The 20,068-nt window shown below is 42.1% G+C and overlaps 21 non-coding genes across 21 annotated transcripts; 8 read left to right on the top strand and 13 right to left on the bottom strand.

Moving 5' to 3' along the window:
• Positions 1 to 750: 750 nt before the first annotated feature.
• TRNAG-GCC (transfer RNA glycine (anticodon GCC)) lies at positions 751 to 821 on the bottom strand. Its single transcript has one exon. It is a non-coding gene; the product is annotated as a tRNA-Gly (tRNA).
• A 156-nt stretch (positions 822 to 977) lies between these two features.
• Positions 978 to 1,050, top strand: TRNAK-CUU (transfer RNA lysine (anticodon CUU)). The gene has a single exon. It is a non-coding gene; the product is annotated as a tRNA-Lys (tRNA).
• Positions 1,051 to 1,871: 821 nt separating this feature from the next.
• Positions 1,872 to 1,942, bottom strand: TRNAG-GCC (transfer RNA glycine (anticodon GCC)). The gene has a single exon. It is a non-coding gene; the product is annotated as a tRNA-Gly (tRNA).
• Positions 1,943 to 2,992: 1,050 nt separating this feature from the next.
• TRNAG-GCC (transfer RNA glycine (anticodon GCC)) lies at positions 2,993 to 3,063 on the bottom strand. Its single transcript has one exon. It is a non-coding gene; the product is annotated as a tRNA-Gly (tRNA).
• Positions 3,064 to 4,113: 1,050 nt separating this feature from the next.
• TRNAG-GCC (transfer RNA glycine (anticodon GCC)) lies at positions 4,114 to 4,184 on the bottom strand. The gene has a single exon. It is a non-coding gene; the product is annotated as a tRNA-Gly (tRNA).
• Positions 4,185 to 5,142: 958 nt separating this feature from the next.
• Positions 5,143 to 5,213, bottom strand: TRNAG-GCC (transfer RNA glycine (anticodon GCC)). Its single transcript has one exon. It is a non-coding gene; the product is annotated as a tRNA-Gly (tRNA).
• A 1,050-nt stretch (positions 5,214 to 6,263) lies between these two features.
• Positions 6,264 to 6,334, bottom strand: TRNAG-GCC (transfer RNA glycine (anticodon GCC)). The gene has a single exon. It is a non-coding gene; the product is annotated as a tRNA-Gly (tRNA).
• Positions 6,335 to 7,384: 1,050 nt separating this feature from the next.
• On the bottom strand, positions 7,385 to 7,455 carry TRNAG-GCC (transfer RNA glycine (anticodon GCC)). The gene has a single exon. It is a non-coding gene; the product is annotated as a tRNA-Gly (tRNA).
• Positions 7,456 to 8,732: 1,277 nt separating this feature from the next.
• TRNAK-CUU (transfer RNA lysine (anticodon CUU)) lies at positions 8,733 to 8,805 on the top strand. The gene has a single exon. It is a non-coding gene; the product is annotated as a tRNA-Lys (tRNA).
• Positions 8,806 to 9,091: 286 nt separating this feature from the next.
• Positions 9,092 to 9,162, bottom strand: TRNAG-GCC (transfer RNA glycine (anticodon GCC)). The gene has a single exon. It is a non-coding gene; the product is annotated as a tRNA-Gly (tRNA).
• Positions 9,163 to 10,239: 1,077 nt separating this feature from the next.
• Positions 10,240 to 10,312, top strand: TRNAK-CUU (transfer RNA lysine (anticodon CUU)). The gene has a single exon. It is a non-coding gene; the product is annotated as a tRNA-Lys (tRNA).
• An 821-nt stretch (positions 10,313 to 11,133) lies between these two features.
• TRNAG-GCC (transfer RNA glycine (anticodon GCC)) lies at positions 11,134 to 11,204 on the bottom strand. The gene has a single exon. It is a non-coding gene; the product is annotated as a tRNA-Gly (tRNA).
• A 156-nt stretch (positions 11,205 to 11,360) lies between these two features.
• Positions 11,361 to 11,433, top strand: TRNAK-CUU (transfer RNA lysine (anticodon CUU)). The gene has a single exon. It is a non-coding gene; the product is annotated as a tRNA-Lys (tRNA).
• An 821-nt stretch (positions 11,434 to 12,254) lies between these two features.
• Positions 12,255 to 12,325, bottom strand: TRNAG-GCC (transfer RNA glycine (anticodon GCC)). Its single transcript has one exon. It is a non-coding gene; the product is annotated as a tRNA-Gly (tRNA).
• Positions 12,326 to 12,481: 156 nt separating this feature from the next.
• TRNAK-CUU (transfer RNA lysine (anticodon CUU)) lies at positions 12,482 to 12,554 on the top strand. Its single transcript has one exon. It is a non-coding gene; the product is annotated as a tRNA-Lys (tRNA).
• Positions 12,555 to 14,397: 1,843 nt separating this feature from the next.
• TRNAG-GCC (transfer RNA glycine (anticodon GCC)) lies at positions 14,398 to 14,468 on the bottom strand. The gene has a single exon. It is a non-coding gene; the product is annotated as a tRNA-Gly (tRNA).
• Positions 14,469 to 15,518: 1,050 nt separating this feature from the next.
• On the bottom strand, positions 15,519 to 15,589 carry TRNAG-GCC (transfer RNA glycine (anticodon GCC)). Its single transcript has one exon. It is a non-coding gene; the product is annotated as a tRNA-Gly (tRNA).
• Positions 15,590 to 15,745: 156 nt separating this feature from the next.
• TRNAK-CUU (transfer RNA lysine (anticodon CUU)) lies at positions 15,746 to 15,818 on the top strand. Its single transcript has one exon. It is a non-coding gene; the product is annotated as a tRNA-Lys (tRNA).
• Positions 15,819 to 16,256: 438 nt separating this feature from the next.
• TRNAK-CUU (transfer RNA lysine (anticodon CUU)) lies at positions 16,257 to 16,329 on the top strand. The gene has a single exon. It is a non-coding gene; the product is annotated as a tRNA-Lys (tRNA).
• A 1,048-nt stretch (positions 16,330 to 17,377) lies between these two features.
• Positions 17,378 to 17,450, top strand: TRNAK-CUU (transfer RNA lysine (anticodon CUU)). Its single transcript has one exon. It is a non-coding gene; the product is annotated as a tRNA-Lys (tRNA).
• A 1,933-nt stretch (positions 17,451 to 19,383) lies between these two features.
• TRNAG-GCC (transfer RNA glycine (anticodon GCC)) lies at positions 19,384 to 19,454 on the bottom strand. Its single transcript has one exon. It is a non-coding gene; the product is annotated as a tRNA-Gly (tRNA).
• Positions 19,455 to 20,068: the final 614 nt, after the last annotated feature.

Raw genomic sequence — 20,068 nt, 5'->3', positions numbered from 1 at the left:
AAAAGAGGTGTACATCAGTGTGTGAAACCAAGCAGGAATCTCAGGATCTACTAAATGTGGAAACCTTGCTTTGGTTTTATAGATTGAAGGGCAATCCTTGCCTTGCCATGATGCCATAACACTGTAAAAAAGCCTAGCTATCTGAGTCAATAGCGAATAAGACTCCAAATCTAAGAGTCATTTGCTTTGAGCACAACATTGGGTGGTGTTTATTCCCTTTTCAGATCCATGCCTCCCTCATGGCAGGCGAGAATTCTACCACTAAACCACAAGATTCTACCACTAAATCATTGTATGTTGAATTCTATGCCTGCACCACCAAAATGCAAAGAGCCATGCACTCTTTAACAAAATATATCGCTGTTTCAGGTGTACATCAGTGGGTGAAACCATGCAGGAATATCAGGATCTACTGAATGTGGAAACTTTGCTTTGGTTTAGTAGTGTAGATTGAAGAGCAAGCGTTGCCTTGCCTTGATGCTACAACACTGTAACAAAGCCTGGCCAGCTTAGTCAATAGAAATAAAACTCCCAAGCTAAGAGTCATATGCTTTTAGTACAACATTTGTTTGGTGTTTATTCCCTTTTCAGATCCAGACCTCTCTCTTGGCAGGTGGGAATTCTACCACTAAACCACAAGATTCTACCATTAATTTATTGTATGTGGAATTCTATACTTGCACCACCAAAATGCAAAGAGCCAGACACTCTTTAACAAAATATACCATAATTTCAGAAAAACTTGAGTACTGCATTGGCCGGGAATCGAACCCGGGCCTCCCGCGTGGCAGGCGAGAATTCTACCACTGAACAACCAATGCTTCACATTTTACTTCACGGTTACTTACCCATTTTCCTCATTGTGTGAAACCAAGCATGCATCTCAGTGTACTGAATGTGGTAGCCTAGATCTACTTTAATAGCTTGTATTGCACTCCTTGGCTTGAGTGGCCTTTTTGTCAAATCACAGTAACCAAGCCTGGCTAGCTCAGTCGGTAGAGCATGAGACTCTTAATCTCAGGGTCGTGGGTTCGAGCCCCACGTTGGGCGTTTTTTTTTCCCAGAATTCTACAGGCGAGATCTCTGTCACTACACAACCAAACGTGTTTTATTTGAAACTTAAAAGAGGTGTACATCAGTGTGTGAAACCAAGCAGGAATCTCAGGATCTACTAAATGTGGAAACCTTGCTTTGGTTTTATAGATTGAAGGGCAATCCTTGCCTTGCCATGATGCCATAACACTGTAAAAAAGCCTAGCTATCTGAGTCAATAGCGAATAAGACTCCAAATCTAAGAGTCATTTGCTTTGAGCACAACATTGGGTGGTGTTTATTCCCTTTTCAGATCCATGCCTCCCTCATGGCAGGCGAGAATTCTACCACTAAACCACAAGATTCTACCACTAAATCATTGTATGTTGAATTCTATGCCTGCACCACCAAAATGCAAAGAGCCATGCACTCTTTAACAAAATATATCGCTGTTTCAGGTGTACATCAGTGGGTGAAACCATGCAGGAATATCAGGATCTACTGAATGTGGAAACTTTGCTTTGGTTTAATAGTGTAGATTGAAGAGCAAGCGTTGCCTTGCCTTGATGCTACAACACTGTAACAAAGCCTGGCCAGCTTAGTCAATAGAAATAAAACTCCCAAGCTAAGAGTCATATGCTTTTAGTACAACATTTGTTTGGTGTTTATTCCCTTTTCAGATCCAGACCTCTCTCTTGGCAGGTGGGAATTCTACCACTAAACCACAAGATTCTAACATTAATTTATTGTATGTGGAATTATATACCTGCACCACCAAAAAGCAAAGAGCCAGACACTCTTTAACAAAATATACCATAATTTCAGTAAAACTTGAGTACTGCATTGGCCGGGAATCGAACCCGGGCCTCCCGCGTGGCAGGCGAGAATTCTACCACTGAACAACCAATGCTTCACATTTTACTTCACGGTTACTTACCCATTTTCCTCAATTTGTGAAACCAAGCATGCATCTCAGTGTACTGAATGTGGTAGCCTAGATCTACTTTAATAGCTTGTAGGGCACTCCTTGGCTTGAGTGGCCTTTTTGTCACACAAAAGTAACCAAGCCTGGCTAGCTCAGTCGGTAGAGCATGAGACTCTTAATCTCAGGGTCGTGGGTTCGAGCCCCACATTGGGTGGTGTTTTTTCCCAGAATTCTACAGGCGAGATCTCTGTCACTACACAACCAAACGTGTTTTATTTGAAACTTAAAAGAGGTGTACATCAGTGTGTGAAACCAAGCAGGAATCTCAGGATCTACTAAATGTGGAAACCTTGCTTTGGTTTTATAGATTGAAGGGCAATCCTTGCCTTGCCATGATGCCATAACACTGTAAAAAAGCCTAGCTATCTGAGTCAATAGCAAATAAGACTCCAAATCTAAGAGTCATTTGCTTTGAGCACAACATTGGGTAGTGTTTATTCCCTTTTCAGATCCATGCCTCCCTCATGGCAGGCGAGAATTCTACCACTAAACCACAAGATTCTACCACTAAATCATTGTATGTTGAATTCTATGCCTGCACCACCAAAATGCAAAGAGCCATGCACTATTTAACAAAATATATCGCTGTTTCAGGTGTACATCAGTGGGTGAAACCATGCAGGAATATCAGGATCTACTGAATGTGGAAACTTTGCTTTGGTTTAGTAGTGTAGATTGAAGAGCAAGCGTTGCCTTGCCTTGATGCTACAACACTGTAACAAAGCCTGGCCAGCTTAGTCAATAGAAATAAAACTCCCAAGCTAAGAGTCATATGCTTTTAGTACAACATTTGTTTGGTGTTTATTCCCTTTTCAGATCCAGACCTCTCTCTTGGCAGGTGGGAATTCTACCACTAAACCACAAGATTCTAACATTAATTTATTGTATGTGGAATTCTATACCTGCACCACCAAAAAGCAAAGAGCCAGACACTCTTTAACAAAATATACCATAATTTCAGTAAAACTTGAGTACTGCATTGGCCGGGAATCGAACCCGGGCCTCCCGCGTGGCAGGCGAGAATTCTACCACTGAACAACCAATGCTTCACATTTTACTTCACGGTTACTTACCCATTTTCCTCAATTTGTGAAACCAAGCATGCATCTCAGTGTACTGAATGTGGTAGCCTAGATCTACTTTAATAGCTTGTAGGGCACTCCTTGGCTTGAGTGGCCTTTTTGTCACATCACAGTAACCAAGCCTGGCTAGCTCAGTCGGTAGAGCATGAGACTCTTAATCTCAGGGTCGTGGGTTCGAGCCCCACGTTGGGTGGTGTTTTTTCCCAGAATTCTACAGGCGAGATCTCTGTCACTACACAACCAAACGTGTTTTATTTGAAACTTAAAAGAGGTGTACATCAGTGTGTGAAACCAAGCAGGAATCTCATGATCTACTAAATGTGGAAACCTTGCTTTGGTTTTATAGATTAAAGGGCAATCCTTGCCTTGCCATGATGCCATAACACTGTAAAAAAGCCTAGCTATCTGAGTCAATAGCGAATAAGACTCCAAATCTAAGAGTCATTTGCTTTGAGCACAACATTGGGTGGTGTTTATTCCCTTTTCAGATCCATGCCTCCCTCATGGCAGGCGAGAATTCTACCACTAAACCACAAGATTCTACCACTAAATCATTGTATGTTGAATTCTATGCCTGCACCACCAAAATGCAAAGAGCCATGCACTATTTAACAAAATATATCGCTGTTTCAGGTGTACATCAGTGGGTGAAACCATGCAGGAATATCAGGATCTACTGAATGTGGAAACTTTGCTTTGGTTTAGTAGTGTAGATTGAAGAGCAAGTGTTGCCTTGCCTTGATGCTACAACACTGTAACAATGCCTGGCCAGCTTAGTCAATAGAAATAAAACTCCCAAGCTAAGAGTCATATGCTTTTAGTACAACATTTGTTTGGTGTTTATTCCCTTTTCAGATCCAGACCTCTCTCTTGGCAGGTGGGAATTCTACCACTAAACCACAAGATTCTACCATTAATTTATTGTATGTGGAATTCTATACCTGCACCACCAAAAAGCAAAGAGCCAGACACTCTTTAACAAAATATAATATAATTTCAGTAAAACTTGAGTACTGCATTGGCCGGGAATCGAACCCGGGCCTCCCGCGTGGCAGGCGAGAATTCTACCACTGAACAACCAATGCTTCACATTTTACTTCACGGTTACTTACCCATTTTCCTCAATGTGTGAAACCAAGCATGCATCTCAGTGTACTGAATGTGGTAGCCTAGATCTACTTTAATAGCTTGTAGGGCACTCCTTGGCTTGAGTGGCCTTTTTGTCGCATCACAGTAACCAAGCCTGGCTAGCTCAGTCGGTAGAGCATGAGACTCTTAATCTCAGGGTTGTGGGTTCGAGCCCCACGTTGGGCGGTGTTTTTTCCCAGGAATCTCAGGATCTACTAAATGTGGAAACCTTGCTTTGGTTTTATACATTAAAGGGCAATCCTTGCCTTGCCATGATGCCATAACACTGTAAAAAAGCCTAGCTATCTGAGTCAATAGCGAATAAGACTCCAAATCTAAGAGTCATTTGCTTTGAGCACAACATTGGGTGGTGTTTATTCCCTTTTCAGATCCATGCCTCCCTCATGGCAGGCGAGAATTCTACCACTAAACCACAAGATTCTACCACTAAATCATTGTATGTTAAATTCTATACCTGCACCACCAAAATGCAAAGAGCCAGGCACTCTTTAACAAAATATATCGCTGTTTCAGGTGTACATCAGTGGGTGAAACCATGCAGGAATATCAGGATCTACTGAATGTGGAAACTTTGCTTTGGTTTAATAGTGTAGATTGAAGAGCAAGCGTTGCCTTGCCTTGATGCTACAACACTGTAACAAAGCCTGGCCAGCTTAGTCAATAGAAATAAAACTCCCAACCTAAGAGTCATATGCTTTTAGTACAACATTTGTTTGGTGTTTATTCCCTTTTCAGATCCAGACCTCTCTCTTGGCAGGTGGGAATTCTACCACTAAACCACAAGATTCTAACATTAATTTATTGTATGTGGAATTCTATACCTGCACCACCAAAATGCAAAGAGCCAGCCACTCTTTAACAAAATATACCATAATTTCAGTAAAACTTGAGTACTGCATTGGCCGGGAATCGAACCCGGGCCTCCCGCGTGGCAGGCGAGAATTCTACCACTGAACAACCAATGCTTCACGTTTTACTTCAAGGTTACTTACCCATTTTCCTCAATGTGTGAAACCTAGCATGCATCTCAGTGTACTGAATGTGGTAGCCTAGATCTACTTTAATAGCTTGTAGGGCACTCCTTGGCTTGAGTGGCCTTTTTGTCACATCACAGTAACCAAGCCTGGCTAGCTCAGTCGGTAGAGCATGAGACTCTTAATCTCAGGATCGAGGGTTCGAGCCCCACGTTGGGCGGTGTTTTTTCCCAGAATTCTACAGGCGAGATCTCTGTCACTACACAACCAAACGTGTTTTATTTGAAACTTAAAAGAGGTGTACATCAGTGTGTGAAACCAAGCAGGAATCTCAGGATCTACTAAATGTGGAAACCTTGCTTTGGTTTTATAAATTAAAGGGCAATCCTTGCCTTGCCATGATGCCATAACACTGTAAAAAAGCCTAGCTATCTGAGTCAATAGCGAATAAGACTCCAAATCTAAGAGTCATTTGCTTTGAGCACAACATTGGGTGGTGTTTATTCCCTTTTCAGATCCATGCCTCCCTCATGGCAGGCGAGAATTCTACCACTAAACCACAAGATTCTACCACTAAATCATTGTATGTTAAATTCTATACCTGCACCACCAAAATGCAAAGAGCCAGGCACTCTTTAACAAAATATATCGCTGTTTCAGGTGTACATCAGTGGGTGAAACCATGCAGGAATATCAGGATCTACTGAATGTGGAAACTTTGCTTTGGTTTAATAGTGTAGATTGAAGAGCAAGCGTTGCCTTGCCTTGATGCTACAACACTGTAACAAAGCCTGGCCAGCTTAGTCAATAGAAATAAAACTCCCAAGCTAAGAGTCATATGCTTTTAGTACAACATTTGTTTGGTGTTTATTCCCTTTTCAGATCCAGACCTCTCTCTTGGCAGGTGGGAATTCTACCACTAAACCACAAGATTCTAACATTAATTTATTGTATGTGGAATTCTATACCTGCACCACCAAAAAGCAAAGAGCCAGACACTCTTTAACAAAATATACCATAATTTCAGTAAAACTTGAGTACTGCATTGGCCGGGAATCGAACCCGGGCCTCCCGCGTGGCAGGCGAGAATTCTACCACTGAACAACCAATGCTTCACATTTTACTTCACGGTTACTTACCCATTTTCCTCAATTTGTGAAACCAAGCATGCATCTCAGTGTACTGAATGTGGTAGCCTAGATCTACTTTAATAGCTTGTAGGGCACTCCTTGGCTTGAGTGGCCTTTTTGTCACACAAAAGTAACCAAGCCTGGCTAGCTCAGTCGGTAGAGCATGAGACTCTTAATCTCAGGGTCGTGGGTTCGAGCCCCACATTGGGTGGTGTTTTTTCCCAGAATTCTACAGGCGAGATCTCTGTCACTACACAACCAAACGTGTTTTATTTGAAACTTAAAAGAGGTGTACATCAGTGTGTGAAACCAAGCAGGAATCTCAGGATCTACTAAATGTGGAAACCTTGCTTTGGTTTTATAGATTGAAGGGCAATCCTTGCCTTGCCATGATGCCATAACACTGTAAAAAAGCCTAGCTATCTGAGTCAATAGCAAATAAGACTCCAAATCTAAGAGTCATTTGCTTTGAGCACAACATTGGGTAGTGTTTATTCCCTTTTCAGATCCATGCCTCCCTCATGGCAGGCGAGAATTCTACCACTAAACCACAAGATTCTACCACTAAATCATTGTATGTTGAATTCTATGCCTGCACCACCAAAATGCAAAGAGCCATGCACTATTTAACAAAATATATCGCTGTTTCAGGTGTACATCAGTGGGTGAAACCATGCAGGAATATCAGGATCTACTGAACGTGGAAACTTTGCTTTGGTTTAGTAGTGTAGATTGAAGAGCAAGCGTTGCCTTGCCTTGATGCTACAACACTGTAACAAAGCCTGGCCAGCTTAGTCAATAGAAATAAAACTCCCAAGCTAAGAGTCATATGCTTTTAGTACAACATTTGTTTGGTGTTTATTCCCTTTTCAGATCCAGACCTCTCTCTTGGCAGGTGGGAATTCTACCACTAAACCACAAGATTCTAACATTAATTTATTGTATGTGGAATTCTATACCTGCACCACCAAAAAGCAAAGAGCCAGACACTCTTTAACAAAATATACCATAATTTCAGTAAAACTTGAGTACTGCATTGGCCGGGAATCGAACCCGGGCCTCCCGCGTGGCAGGCGAGAATTCTACCACTGAACAACCAATGCTTCACATTTTACTTCACGGTTACTTACCCATTTTCCTCAATTTGTGAAACCAAGCATGCATCTCAGTGTACTGAATGTGGTAGCCTAGATCTACTTTAATAGCTTGTAGGGCACTCCTTGGCTTGAGTGGCCTTTTTGTCACATCACAGTAACCAAGCCTGGCTAGCTCAGTCGGTAGAGCATGAGACTCTTAATCTCAGGGTCGTGGGTTCGAGCCCCACGTTGGGTGGTGTTTTTTCCCAGAATTCTACAGGCGAGATCTCTGTCACTACACAACCAAACGTGTTTTATTTGAAACTTAAAAGAGGTGTACATCAGTGTGTGAAACCAAGCAGGAATCTCAGGATCTACTAAATGTGGAAACCTTGCTTTGGTTTTATAGATTGAAGGGCAATCCTTGCCTTGCCATGATGCCATAACACTGTAAAAAAGCCTAGCTATCTGAGTCAATAGCGAATAAGACTCCAAATCTAAGAGTCATTTGCTTTGAGCACAACATTGGGTGGTGTTTATTCCCTTTTCAGATCCATGCCTCCCTCATGGCAGGCGAGAATTCTACCACTAAACCACAAGATTCTACCACTAAATCATTGTATGTTGAATTCTATGCCTGCACCACCAAAATGCAAAGAGCCATGCACTATTTAACAAAATATATCGCTGTTTCAGGTGTACATCAGTGGGTGAAACCATGCAGGAATATCAGGATCTACTGAATGTGGAAACTTTGCTTTGGTTTAGTAGTGTAGATTGAAGAGCAAGTGTTGCCTTGCCTTGATGCTACAACACTGTAACAATGCCTGGCCAGCTTAGTCAATAGAAATAAAACTCCCAAGCTAAGAGTCATATGCTTTTAGTACAACATTTGTTTGGTGTTTATTCCCTTTTCAGATCCAGACCTCTCTCTTGGCAGGTGGGAATTCTACCACTAAACCACAAGATTCTACCATTAATTTATTGTATGTGGAATTCTATACCTGCACCACCAAAAAGCAAAGAGCCAGACACTCTTTAACAAAATATACCATAATTTCAGTAAAACTTGAGTACTGCATTGGCTGGGAATCGAACCCGGGCCTACCGCGTGGCAGGCGAGAATTCTACCACTGAACAACCAATGTTTCACGTTTTACTTCACGGTTACTTACCCATTTTCCTCAATTTGTGAAACCAAGCATGCATCTCAGTGTACTGAATGTGGTAGCCTAGATCTACTTTAATAGCTTGTAGGGCACTCCTTGGCTTGAGTGGCCTTTTTGTCACACAAAAGTAACCAAGCCTGGCTAGCTCAGTCGGTAGAGCATGAGACTCTTAATCTCAGGGTCGTGGGTTCGAGCCCCACGTTGGGCGGTGTTTTTTCCCAGAATTCTACAGGCGAGATCTCTGTCACTACACAACTAAACGTGTTTTATTTGAAACTTAAAAGAGGTGTACATCAGTGTGTGAAACCAAGCAGGAATCTCAGGATCTACTAAATGTGGAAACCTTGCTCTTGGCAGGAGGGAATTCTACCACTAAACCACAAGATTCTACCATTAATTTATTGTATGTGGAATTCTAGACTTGCACCACCAAAATGCAAAGAGCCAGACACTCTTTAACAAAATATACCATAATTTCAGTAAAACTTGAGTACTGCATTGGCCGGGAATCGAACCCGGGCCTCCCGCGTGGCAGGCGAGAATTCTACCACTGAACAACCAATGCTTCACATTTTACTTCACGTTTACTTACCCATTTTCCTCATTGTGTGAAACCAAGCATGCATCTCAGTGTACTGAATGTGGTAGCCTAGATCTACTTTAATAGCTTGTAGGGCACTCCTTGGCTTGAGTGGCCTTTTTGTCACATCACAGTAACCAAGCCTGGCTAGCTCAGTCGGAAGAGCATGAGACTCTTAATCTAACGGTTGTGGGTTCGAGCCCCACGTTGGGCGGTGTTTTTTCCCAGAATTCTACAGGCGAGATCTCTGTCACTACACAACCAAACGTGTTTTATTTGAAACTTAAAAGAGGTGTACATCAGTGTGTGAAACCAAGCAGGAATCTCAGGATCTACTAAATGTGGAAACCTTGCTTTGGTTTTATAAATTGAAGGGCAATCCTTGCCTTGCCATGATGCCATAACACTGTAAAAAAGCCTAGCTATCTGAGTCAATAGCGAATAAGACTCCAAGGTGTACATCAGTGGGTGAAACCATGCAGGAATATCAGGATCTACTGAATGTGGAAACTTTGCTTTGGTTTAATAGTGTAGATTGAAGAGCAAGCGTTGCCTTGCCTTGATGCTACAACACTGTAACAAAGCCTGGCCAGCTTAGTCAATAGAAATAAAACTCCCAAGCTAAGAGTCATATGCTTTTAGTACAACATTTGTTTGGTGTTTATTCCCTTTTCAGATCCAGACCTCTCTCTTGGCAGGTGGGAATTCTACCACTAAACCACAAGATTCTAACATTAATTTATTGTATGTGGAATTCTATACCTGCACCACCAAAAAGCAAAGAGCCAGCCACTCTTTAACAAAATATACCATAATTTCAGTAAAACTTGAGTACTGCATTGGCCGGGAATCGAACCCGGGCCTCCCGCGTGGCAGGCGAGAACTCTACCACTGAACAACCAATGCTTCACATTTTACTTCACGGTTACTTACCCATTTTCCTCAATGTGTGAAACCAAGCATGCATCTCAGTGTACTGAATGTGGTAGCCTAGATCTACTTTAATAGCTTGTATTGCACTCCTTGGCTTGAGTGGCCTTTTTGTCACACAACAGTAACCAAGCCTGGCTAGCTCAGTCGGTAGAGCATGAGACTCTTAATCTCAGGGTCGTGGGTTCGAGCCCCACGTTGGGCGGTGTTTTTTCCCAGAATTCTACAGGCGAGATCTCTGTCACTACACAACCAAACGTGTTTTATTTGAAACTTAAAAGAGGTGTACATCAGTGTGTGAAACCAAGCAGGAATCTCAGGATCTACTAAATGTGGAAACCTTGCTTTGGTTTTATAAATTGAAGGGCAATCCTTGCCTTGCCATGATGCCATAACACTGTAAAAAAGCCTAGCTATCTGAGTCAATAGCAAATAAGACTCCAAATCTAAGAGTCATTTGCTTTGAGCACAACATTGGGTGGTGTTTATTCCCTTTTCAGATCCATGCCTCCCTCATGGCAGGCGAGAATTCTACCACTAAACCACAAGATTCTACCACTAAATCATTGTATGTTAAATTCTATACCTGCACCACCAAAATGCAAAGAGCCAGGCACTATTTAACAAAATATATCGCTGTTTCAGGTGTACATCAGTGGGTGAAACCATGCAGGAATATCAGGATCTACTGAATGCGGAAACTTTGCTTTGGTTTAATAGTGTAGATTGAAGAGCAAGCGTTGCCTTGCCTTGATGCTACAACACTGTAACAAAGCCTGGCCAGCTTAGTCAATAGAAATAAAACTCCCAAGCTAAGAGTCATATGCTTTTAGTACAACATTTGTTTGGTGTTTATTCCCTTTTCAGATCCAGACCTCTCTCTTGGCAGGTGGGAATTCTACCACTAAACCACAAGATTCTACCATTAATTTATTGTATGTGGAATTCTATACTTGCACCACCAAAATGCAAAGAGCCAGACACTCTTTAACAAAATATACCATAATTTCAGTAAAACTTGAGTACTGCATTGGCCGGGAATCGAACCCGGGCCTCCCGCGTGGCAGGCGAGAATTCTACCACTGAACAACCAATGCTTCACATTTTACTTCACGGTTACTTACCCATTTTCCTCATTGTGTGAAACCAAGCATGCATCTCAGTGTACTGAATGTGGTAGCCTAGATCTACTTTAATAGCTTGTATTGCACTCCTTGGCTTGAGTGGCCTTTTTGTCAAATCACAGTAACCAAGCCTGGCTAGCTCAGTCGGTAGAGCATGAGACTCTTAATCTCAGGGTCGTGGGTTCGAGCCCCACGTTGGGCGTTTTTTTTTCCCAGAATTCTACAGGCGAGATCTCTGTCACTACACAACCAAACGTGTTTTATTTGAAACTTAAAAGAGGTGTACATCAGTGTGTGAAACCAAGCAGGAATCTCAGGATCTACTAAATGTGGAAACCTTGCTTTGGTTTTATAGATTGAAGGGCAATCCTTGCCTTGCCATGATGCCATAACACTGTAAAAAAGCCTAGCTATCTGAGTCAATAGCGAATAAGACTCCAAATCTAAGAGTCATTTGCTTTGAGCACAACATTGGGTGGTGTTTATTCCCTTTTCAGATCCATGCCTCCCTCATGGCAGGCGAGAATTCTACCACTAAACCACAAGATTCTACCACTAAATCATTGTATGTTGAATTCTATGCCTGCACCACCAAAATGCAAAGAGCCATGCACTCTTTAACAAAATATATCGCTGTTTCAGGTGTACATCAGTGGGTGAAACCATGCAGGAATATCAGGATCTACTGAATGTGGAAACTTTGCTTTGGTTTAGTAGTGTAGATTGAAGAGCAAGCGTTGCCTTGCCTTGATGCTACAACACTGTAACAAAGCCTGGCCAGCTTAGTCAATAGAAATAAAACTCCCAAGCTAAGAGTCATATGCTTTTAGTACAACATTTGTTTGGTGTTTATTCCCTTTTCAGATCCAGACCTCTCTCTTGGCAGGTGGGAATTCTACCACTAAACCACAAGATTCTACCATTAATTTATTGTATGTGGAATTCTATACTTGCACCACCAAAATGCAAAGAGCCAGACACTCTTTAACAAAATATACCATAATTTCAGAAAAACTTGAGTACTGCATTGGCCGGGAATCGAACCCGGGCCTCCCGCGTGGCAGGCGAGAATTCTACCACTGAACAACCAATGCTTCACATTTTACTTCACGGTTACTTACCCATTTTCCTCATTGTGTGAAACCAAGCATGCATCTCAGTGTACTGAATGTGGTAGCCTAGATCTACTTTAATAGCTTGTATTGCACTCCTTGGCTTGAGTGGCCTTTTTGTCAAATCACAGTAACCAAGCCTGGCTAGCTCAGTCGGTAGAGCATGAGACTCTTAATCTCAGGGTCGTGGGTTCGAGCCCCACGTTGGGCGTTTTTTTTTCCCAGAATTCTACAGGCGAGATCTCTGTCACTACACAACCAAACGTGTTTTATTTGAAACTTAAAAGAGGTGTACATCAGTGTGTGAAACCAAGCAGGAATCTCAGGATCTACTAAATGTGGAAACCTTGCTTTGGTTTTATAGATTGAAGGGCAATCCTTGCCTTGCCATGATGCCATAACACTGTAAAAAAGCCTAGCTATCTGAGTCAATAGCGAATAAGACTCCAAATCTAAGAGTCATTTGCTTTGAGCACAACATTGGGTGGTGTTTATTCCCTTTTCAGATCCATGCCTCCCTCATGGCAGGCGAGAATTCTACCACTAAACCACAAGATTCTACCACTAAATCATTGTATGTTGAATTCTATGCCTGCACCACCAAAATGCAAAGAGCCATGCACTCTTTAACAAAATATATCGCTGTTTCAGGTGTACATCAGTGGGTGAAACCATGCAGGAATATCAGGATCTACTGAATGTGGAAACTTTGCTTTGGTTTAGTAGTGTAGATTGAAGAGCAAGCGTTGCCTTGCCTTGATGCTACAACACTGTAACAAAGCCTGGCCAGCTTAGTCAATAGAAATAAAACTCCCAAGCTAAGAGTCATATGCTTTTAGTACAACATTTGTTTGGTGTTTATTCCCTTTTCAGATCCAAACCTCTCTCTTGGCAGGTGGGAATTCTACCACTAAACCACAAGATTCTACCATTAATTTATTGTATGTGGAATTCTATACTTGCACCACCAAAACTCGAGAATTCTACCACTGAACAACCAATGCTTCACATTTTGCTTCACGGTTACTTACCCATTTTCCTCAATGTGTGAAACCAAGCATGCATCTCAGTGTACTGAATGTGGTAGCCTAGATCTACTTTAATAGCTTGTAGGGCACTCCTTGGCTTGAGTGGCCTTTTTGTCACACAACAGTAACCAAGCCTGGCTAGCTCAGTCGGTAGAGCATGAGACTCTTAATCTGAGGGTCGTGGGTTCGAGCCCCACGTTGGGCGGTGTTTTTTCCCAGAATTCTACAGGCGAGATCTCTGTCACTACACAACCAAACGTGTTTTATTTGAAACTTAAAAGAGGTGTACATCAGTGTGTGAAACAAAGCAGGAATCTCAGGATCTACTAAATGTGGAAACCTTGCTTTGGTTTTATAAATTGAAGGGCAATCCTTGCCTTGCCATGATGCCATAACACTGTAAAAAAGCCTAGCTATCTGAGTCAAGAGCGAATAAGACTCCAAATCTAAGAGTCATTTGCTTTGAGCACAACATTGGGTGGTGTTTATTCCCTTTTCAGATCCATGCCTCCCTCATGGCAGGCGAGAATTCTACCACTAAACCACAAGATTCTACCACTAAATCATTGTATGTTAAATTCTATACCTGCACCACCAAAATGCAAAGAGCCAGGCACTCTTTAACAAAATATATCGCTGTTTCAGGTGTACATCAGTGGGTGAAACCATGCAGGAATATCAGGATCTACTGAATGTGGAAACTTTGCTTTGGTTTAATAGTGTAGATTGAAGAGCAAGCGTTGCCTTGCCTTGATGCTACAACACTGTAACAAAGCCTGGCCAGCTTAGTCAATAGAAATAAAACTCCCAAGCTAAGAGTCATATGCTTTTAATACAACATTTTTTTGGTGTTTATTCCCTTTTCAGATCCAGACCTCTCTCTTGGCAGGTGGGAATTCTACCACTAAACCACAAGATACTACCATTAATTTATTGTATGTGGAATTCTATACCTGCACCACCAAAATGCAAAGAGCCAGACACTCTTTAACAAAATATACCATAATTTCAGTAAAACTTGAGTACTGCATTGGCCGGGAATCGAACCCGGGCCTCCCGCGTGGCAGGCGAGAATTCTACCACTGAACAACCAATGCTTCACATTTTACTTCACGGTTACTTACCCATTTTCCTCAATGTGTGAAACCAAGCATGCATCTCAGTGTACTGAATGTGGTAGCCTAGATCTACTTTAATAGCTTGTATTGCACTCCTTGGCTTGAGTGGCCTTTTTGTCAAATCACAGTAACCAAGCCTGGCTAGCTCAGTCGGTAGAGCATGAGACTCTTAATCTCAGGTTAATGGGTTCGAGCCCCACGTTGGGCGGTGTTTTTTCCCAGAATTCTACAGGCGAGATCTCTGTCACTACACAACCAAACGTGTTTTATTTGAAACTTAAAAGAGGTGTACATCAGTGTGTGAAACCAAGCAGGAATCTCAGGATCTACTAAATGTGGAAACCTTGCTTTGGTTTTATAAATTGAAGGGCAATCCTTGCCTTGCCATGATGCCATAACACTGTAAAAAAGCCTAGCTATCTGAGTCAATAGCGAATAAGACTCCAAATCTAAGAGTCATTTGCTTTGAGCACAACATTGGGTGGTGTTTATTCCCTTTTAAGATCCATGCCTCCCTCATGGCAGGCGAGAGTTCTACCACTAAACCACAAGATTCTACCACTAAATCATTGTATGTTGAATTCTATGCCTGCACCACCAAAATGCAAAGAGCCAGGCACTCTTTAACAAAATATATCGCTGTTTCAGGTGTACATCAGTGGGTGAAACCATGCAGGAATATCAGGATCTACTGAATGTGGAAACTTTGCTTTGGTTTAATAGTGTAGATTGAAGAGCAAGCGTTGCCTTGCCTTGATGCTACAACACTGTAACAAAGCCTGGCCAGCTTAGTCAATAGAAATAAAACTCCCAAGCTAAGAGTCATATGCTTTTAGTACAACATTTGTTTGGTGTTTATTCCCTTTTCAGATCCAGACCTCTCTCTTGGCAGGTGGGAATTCTACCACTAAACCACAAGATTCTAACATTAATTTATTGTATGTGGAATTCTATACCTGCACCACCAAAAAGCAAAGAGCCAGACACTCTTTAACAAAATATACCATAATTTCAGTAAAACTTGAGTACTGCATTGGCCGGGAATCGAACCCGGGCCTCCCGCGTGGCAGGCGAGAATTCTACCACTGAACAACCAATGCTTCACGTTTTACTTCACGGTTACTTACCCATTTTCCTCAATTTGTGAAACCAAGCATGCATCTCAGTGTACTGAATGTGGTAGACTAGATCTACTTTAATAGTTTGTAGGGCACTCCTTGGCTTGAGTGGCCTTTTTGTCACACAACAGTAACCAAGCCTGGCTAGCTCAGTCGGTAGAGCATGAGACTCTTAATCTCAGGGTCGTGGGTTCGAGCCCCACGTCGGGCGGTGTTTTTTCCCAGAATTCTACAGGCGAGATCTCTGTTTATTCCCTTTTCAGATCCAGACCTCTCTCTTGGCAGGTGGGAATTCTACCACTAAACCACAAGATTCTACCATTAATTTATTGTATGTGGAATTCTATACCTGCACCACCAAAATGCAAAGAGCCAGACACTCTTTAACAAAATATACCATAATTTCAGTAAAACTTGAGTACTGCATTGGCCGGGAATCGAACCCGGGCCTCCCGTGTGGCAGGCGAGAATTCTACCACTGAACAACCAATGCTTCACATTTTGCTTCACGGTTACTTACCCATTTTCCTCAATGTGTGAAACCAAGCATGCATCTCAGTGTACTGAATGTGGTAGCCTAGATCTACTTTAATAGCTTGTATTGCACTCCTTGGCTTGAGTGGCCTTTTTGTCACATCACAGTAACCAAGCCTGGCTAGCTCAGTCGGTAGAGCATGAGACTCTTAATCTCAGGGTCGTGGGTTCGAGCCCCACGTTGGGCGGTGTTTTTTCCCAGAATTCTACAGGCGAGATCTCTGTCACTACACAACCAAACGTGTTTTATTTGAAACTTAAAAGAGGTGTACATCAGTGTGTGAAACCAAGCAGGAATCTCAGGATATACTAAATGTGGAAACCTTGCTTTGGTTTTATAAATTGAAGGGCAATCCTTGCCTTGCCATGATGCCATAACACTGTAAAAAAGCCTAGCTATCTGAGTCAATAGCGAATAAGACTCCAAATCTAAGAGTCATTTGCTTTGAGCACAACATTGGGTGGTGTTTATTCCCTTTTCAGATCCATGCCTCCCTCATGGCAGGCGAGAATTCTACCACTAAACCACAAGATTCTACCACTAAATTATTGTATGTTAAATTCTATACCTGCACCACCAAAATGCAAAGAGCCAGGCACTCTTTAACAAAATATATCGCTGTTTCAGGTGTACATCAGTGGGTGAAACCATGCAGGAATTTCAGGATCTACTGAATGTGGAAACTTTGCTTTGGTTTAATAGTGTAGATTGAAGAGCAAGCGTTGCCTTGCCTTGATGCTACAACACTGTAACAAAGCCTGGCCAGCTTAGTCAATAGAAATAAAACTCCCAAGCTAAGAGTCATATGCTTTTAGTACAACATTTGTTTGGTGTTTATTTCCTTTTCAGATCCAGACCTCTCTCTTGGCAGGTGGGAATTCTACCACTAAACCACAAGATTCTACCATTAATTTATTGTATGTGGAATTCTATACCTGCACCACCAAAATGCAAAGAGCCAGCCACTCTTTAACAAAATATACCATAATTTCAGTAAAACTTGAGTACTGCATTGGCCGGGAATCGAACCCGGGCCTCCCGCGTGGCAGGCGAGAATTCTACCACTGAAAAACCAATGCTTCACATTTTACTTCACGGTTACTTACCCATTTTCCTCAATGTGTGAAACCAAGCATGCATCTCAGTGTACTGAATGTGGTAGCCTAGATCTACTTTAATAGCTTGTATTGCACTCCTTGGCTTGAGTGGCCTTTTTGTCAAATCACAGTAACCAAGCCTGGCTAGCTCAGTCGGTAGAGCATGAGACTCTTAATCTCAGGGTCGTGGGTTCGAGCCCCACGTTGGGCGGTGTTTTTTCCCAGAATTCTACAGGCGAGATCTCTGTCACTACACAACCAAACGTGTTTTATTTGAAACTTAAAAGAGGTGTACATCAGTGTGTGAAACCAAGCAGGAATCTCAGGATCTACTAAATGTGGAAACCTTGCTTTGGTTTTATAAATTGAAGGGCAATCCTTGCCTTGCCATGATGCCATAACACTGTAAAAAAGCCTAGCTATCTGAGTCAATAGCGAATAAGACTCCAAATCTAAGAGTCATTTGCTTTGAGCACAACATTGGGTGGTGTTTATTCCCTTTTCAGATCCATGCCTCCCTCATGGCAGGCGAGAATTCTACCACTAAACCACAAGATTCTACCACTAAATCATTGTATGTTGAATTCTATGCCTGCACCACCAAAATGCAAAGAGCCATGCACTCTTTAACAAAATATATCGCTGTTTCAGGTATACATCAGTGGGTGAAACCATGCAGGAATATCAGGATCTACTGAATGTGGAAACTTTGCTTTGGTTTAGTAGTGTAGATTGAAGAGCAAGCGTTGCCTTGCCTTGATGCTACAACACTGTAACAAAGCCTGGCCAGCTTAGTCAATAGAAATAAAACTCCCAAGCTAAGAGTCATATGCTTTTAGTACAACATTTGTTTGGTGTTTATTCCCTTTTCAGATCCAGACCTCTCTCTTGGCAGGTGGGAATTCTACCACTAAACCACAAGATTCTACCATTAATTTATTGTATGTGGAATTCTATACCTGCACCACCAAAATGCAAAGAGCCAGCCACTCTTTAACAAAATATACCATAATTTCAGTAAAACTTGAGTACTGCATTGGCCGGGAATCGAACCCGGGCATCCCGCGTGGCAGGCGAGAATTCTACCACTGAACAACCAATGCTTCACATTTTACTTCAAGGTTACTTACCCATTTTCCTCAATGTGTGAAACCAAGCATGCATCTCAGTGTACTGAATGTGGTAGCCTAGATCTACTTTAATAGCTTGTAGGGCACTCCTTGGCTTGAGTGGCCTTTTTGTCACATCACAGTAACCAAGCGTGGCTAGCTCAGTCGGTAGAGCATGAGACTCTTAATCTGGGTTCGAGCCCCACGTTGGGCGGTGTTTTTTCCCAGAATTCTACAGGCGAGATCTCTGTCACTACACAACCAAACGTGTTTTATTTGAAACTTAAAAGAGGTGTACATCAGTGTGTGAAACCAAGCAGGAATCTCAGGATCTACTAATTGTGGAAACCTTGCTTTGGTTTTATAAATTGAAGGGCAATCCTTGCCTTGCCATGATGCCATAACACTGTAAAAAAGCCTAGCTATCTGAGTCAATAGCGAATAAGACTCCAAATCTAAGAGTCATTTGCTTTGAGCACAACATTGGGTGGTGTTTATTCCCTTTTCAGATCCATGCCTCCCTCATGGCAGGCGAGAATTCTACCACTAAACCACAAGATTCTACCACTAAATCATTGTATGTTAAATTCTATACCTGCACCACCAAAATGCAAAGAGCCAGGCACTCTTTAACAAAATATATCGCTGTTTCAGGTGTACATCAGTGGGTGAAACCATGCAGGAATATCAGGATCTACTGAATGTGGAAACTTTGCTTTGGTTTAATAGTGTAGATTGAAGAGCAAGCGTTGCCTTGCCTTGATGCTACAACACTGTAACAAAGCCTGGCCAGCTTAGTCAATAGAAATAAAACTCCCAAGCTAAGAGACATATGCTTTTAATACAACATTTTATTGGTGTTTATTACCTTTTCAGATCCAGACCTCTCTCTTGGCAGGTGGGAATTCTACCACTAAACCACAAGATTCTACCATTAATTTATTGTATGTGGAATTCTATACCTGCACCACCAAAATGCAAAGAGCCAGACACTCTTTAACAAAATATACCATAATTTCAGTAAAACTTGAGTACTGCATTGGCCGGGAATCGAACCCGGGCCTCCCGCGTGGCAGGCGAGAATTCTACCACTGAACAACCAATGCTTCACATTTTACTTCCCGGTTACTTACCCATTTTCCTCAATGTGTGAAACCAAGCATGCATCTCAGTGTACTGAATGTGGTAGCCTAGATCTACTTTAATAGCTTGTATTGCACTCCTTGGCTTGAGTGGCCTTTTTGTCAAATCACAGTAACCAAGCCTGGCTAGCTCAGTCGGTAGAGCATGAGACTCTTAATCTCAGGTTAATGGGTTCGAGCCCCACGTTGTGCGGTGTTTTTTCCCAGAATTCTACAGGCGAGATCTCTGTCACTACACAACCAAACGTGTTTTATTTGAAACTTAAAAGAGGTGTACATCAGTGTGTGAAACCAAGCAGGAATCTCAGGATCTACTAAATGTGGAAACCTTGCTTTGGTTTTATAAATTGAAGGGCAATCCTTGCCTTGCCATGATGCCATAACACTGTAAAAAAGCCTAGCTATCTGAGTCAATAGCGAATAAGACTCCAAATCTAAGAGTCATTTGCTTTGAGCACAACATTGGGTGGTGTTTATTCCCTTTTCAGATCCATGCCTCCCTCATGGCAGGCGAGAATTCTACCACTAAACCACAAGATTCTACCACTAAATCATTGTATGTTGAATTCTATGCCTGC

The sequence above is a fragment of the Crinia signifera genome, unplaced genomic scaffold, assembly GCF_055691185.1.
Source record: "Crinia signifera unplaced genomic scaffold, ASM5569118v1 HAP2_SCAFFOLD_74, whole genome shotgun sequence".
In the NCBI taxonomy this organism is placed as follows: domain Eukaryota; kingdom Metazoa; phylum Chordata; class Amphibia; order Anura; family Myobatrachidae; genus Crinia; species Crinia signifera.
The sequence above is the reverse complement of the archived record's forward strand: the minus strand, read 5'-3'. Positions and strand labels throughout refer to the sequence as shown.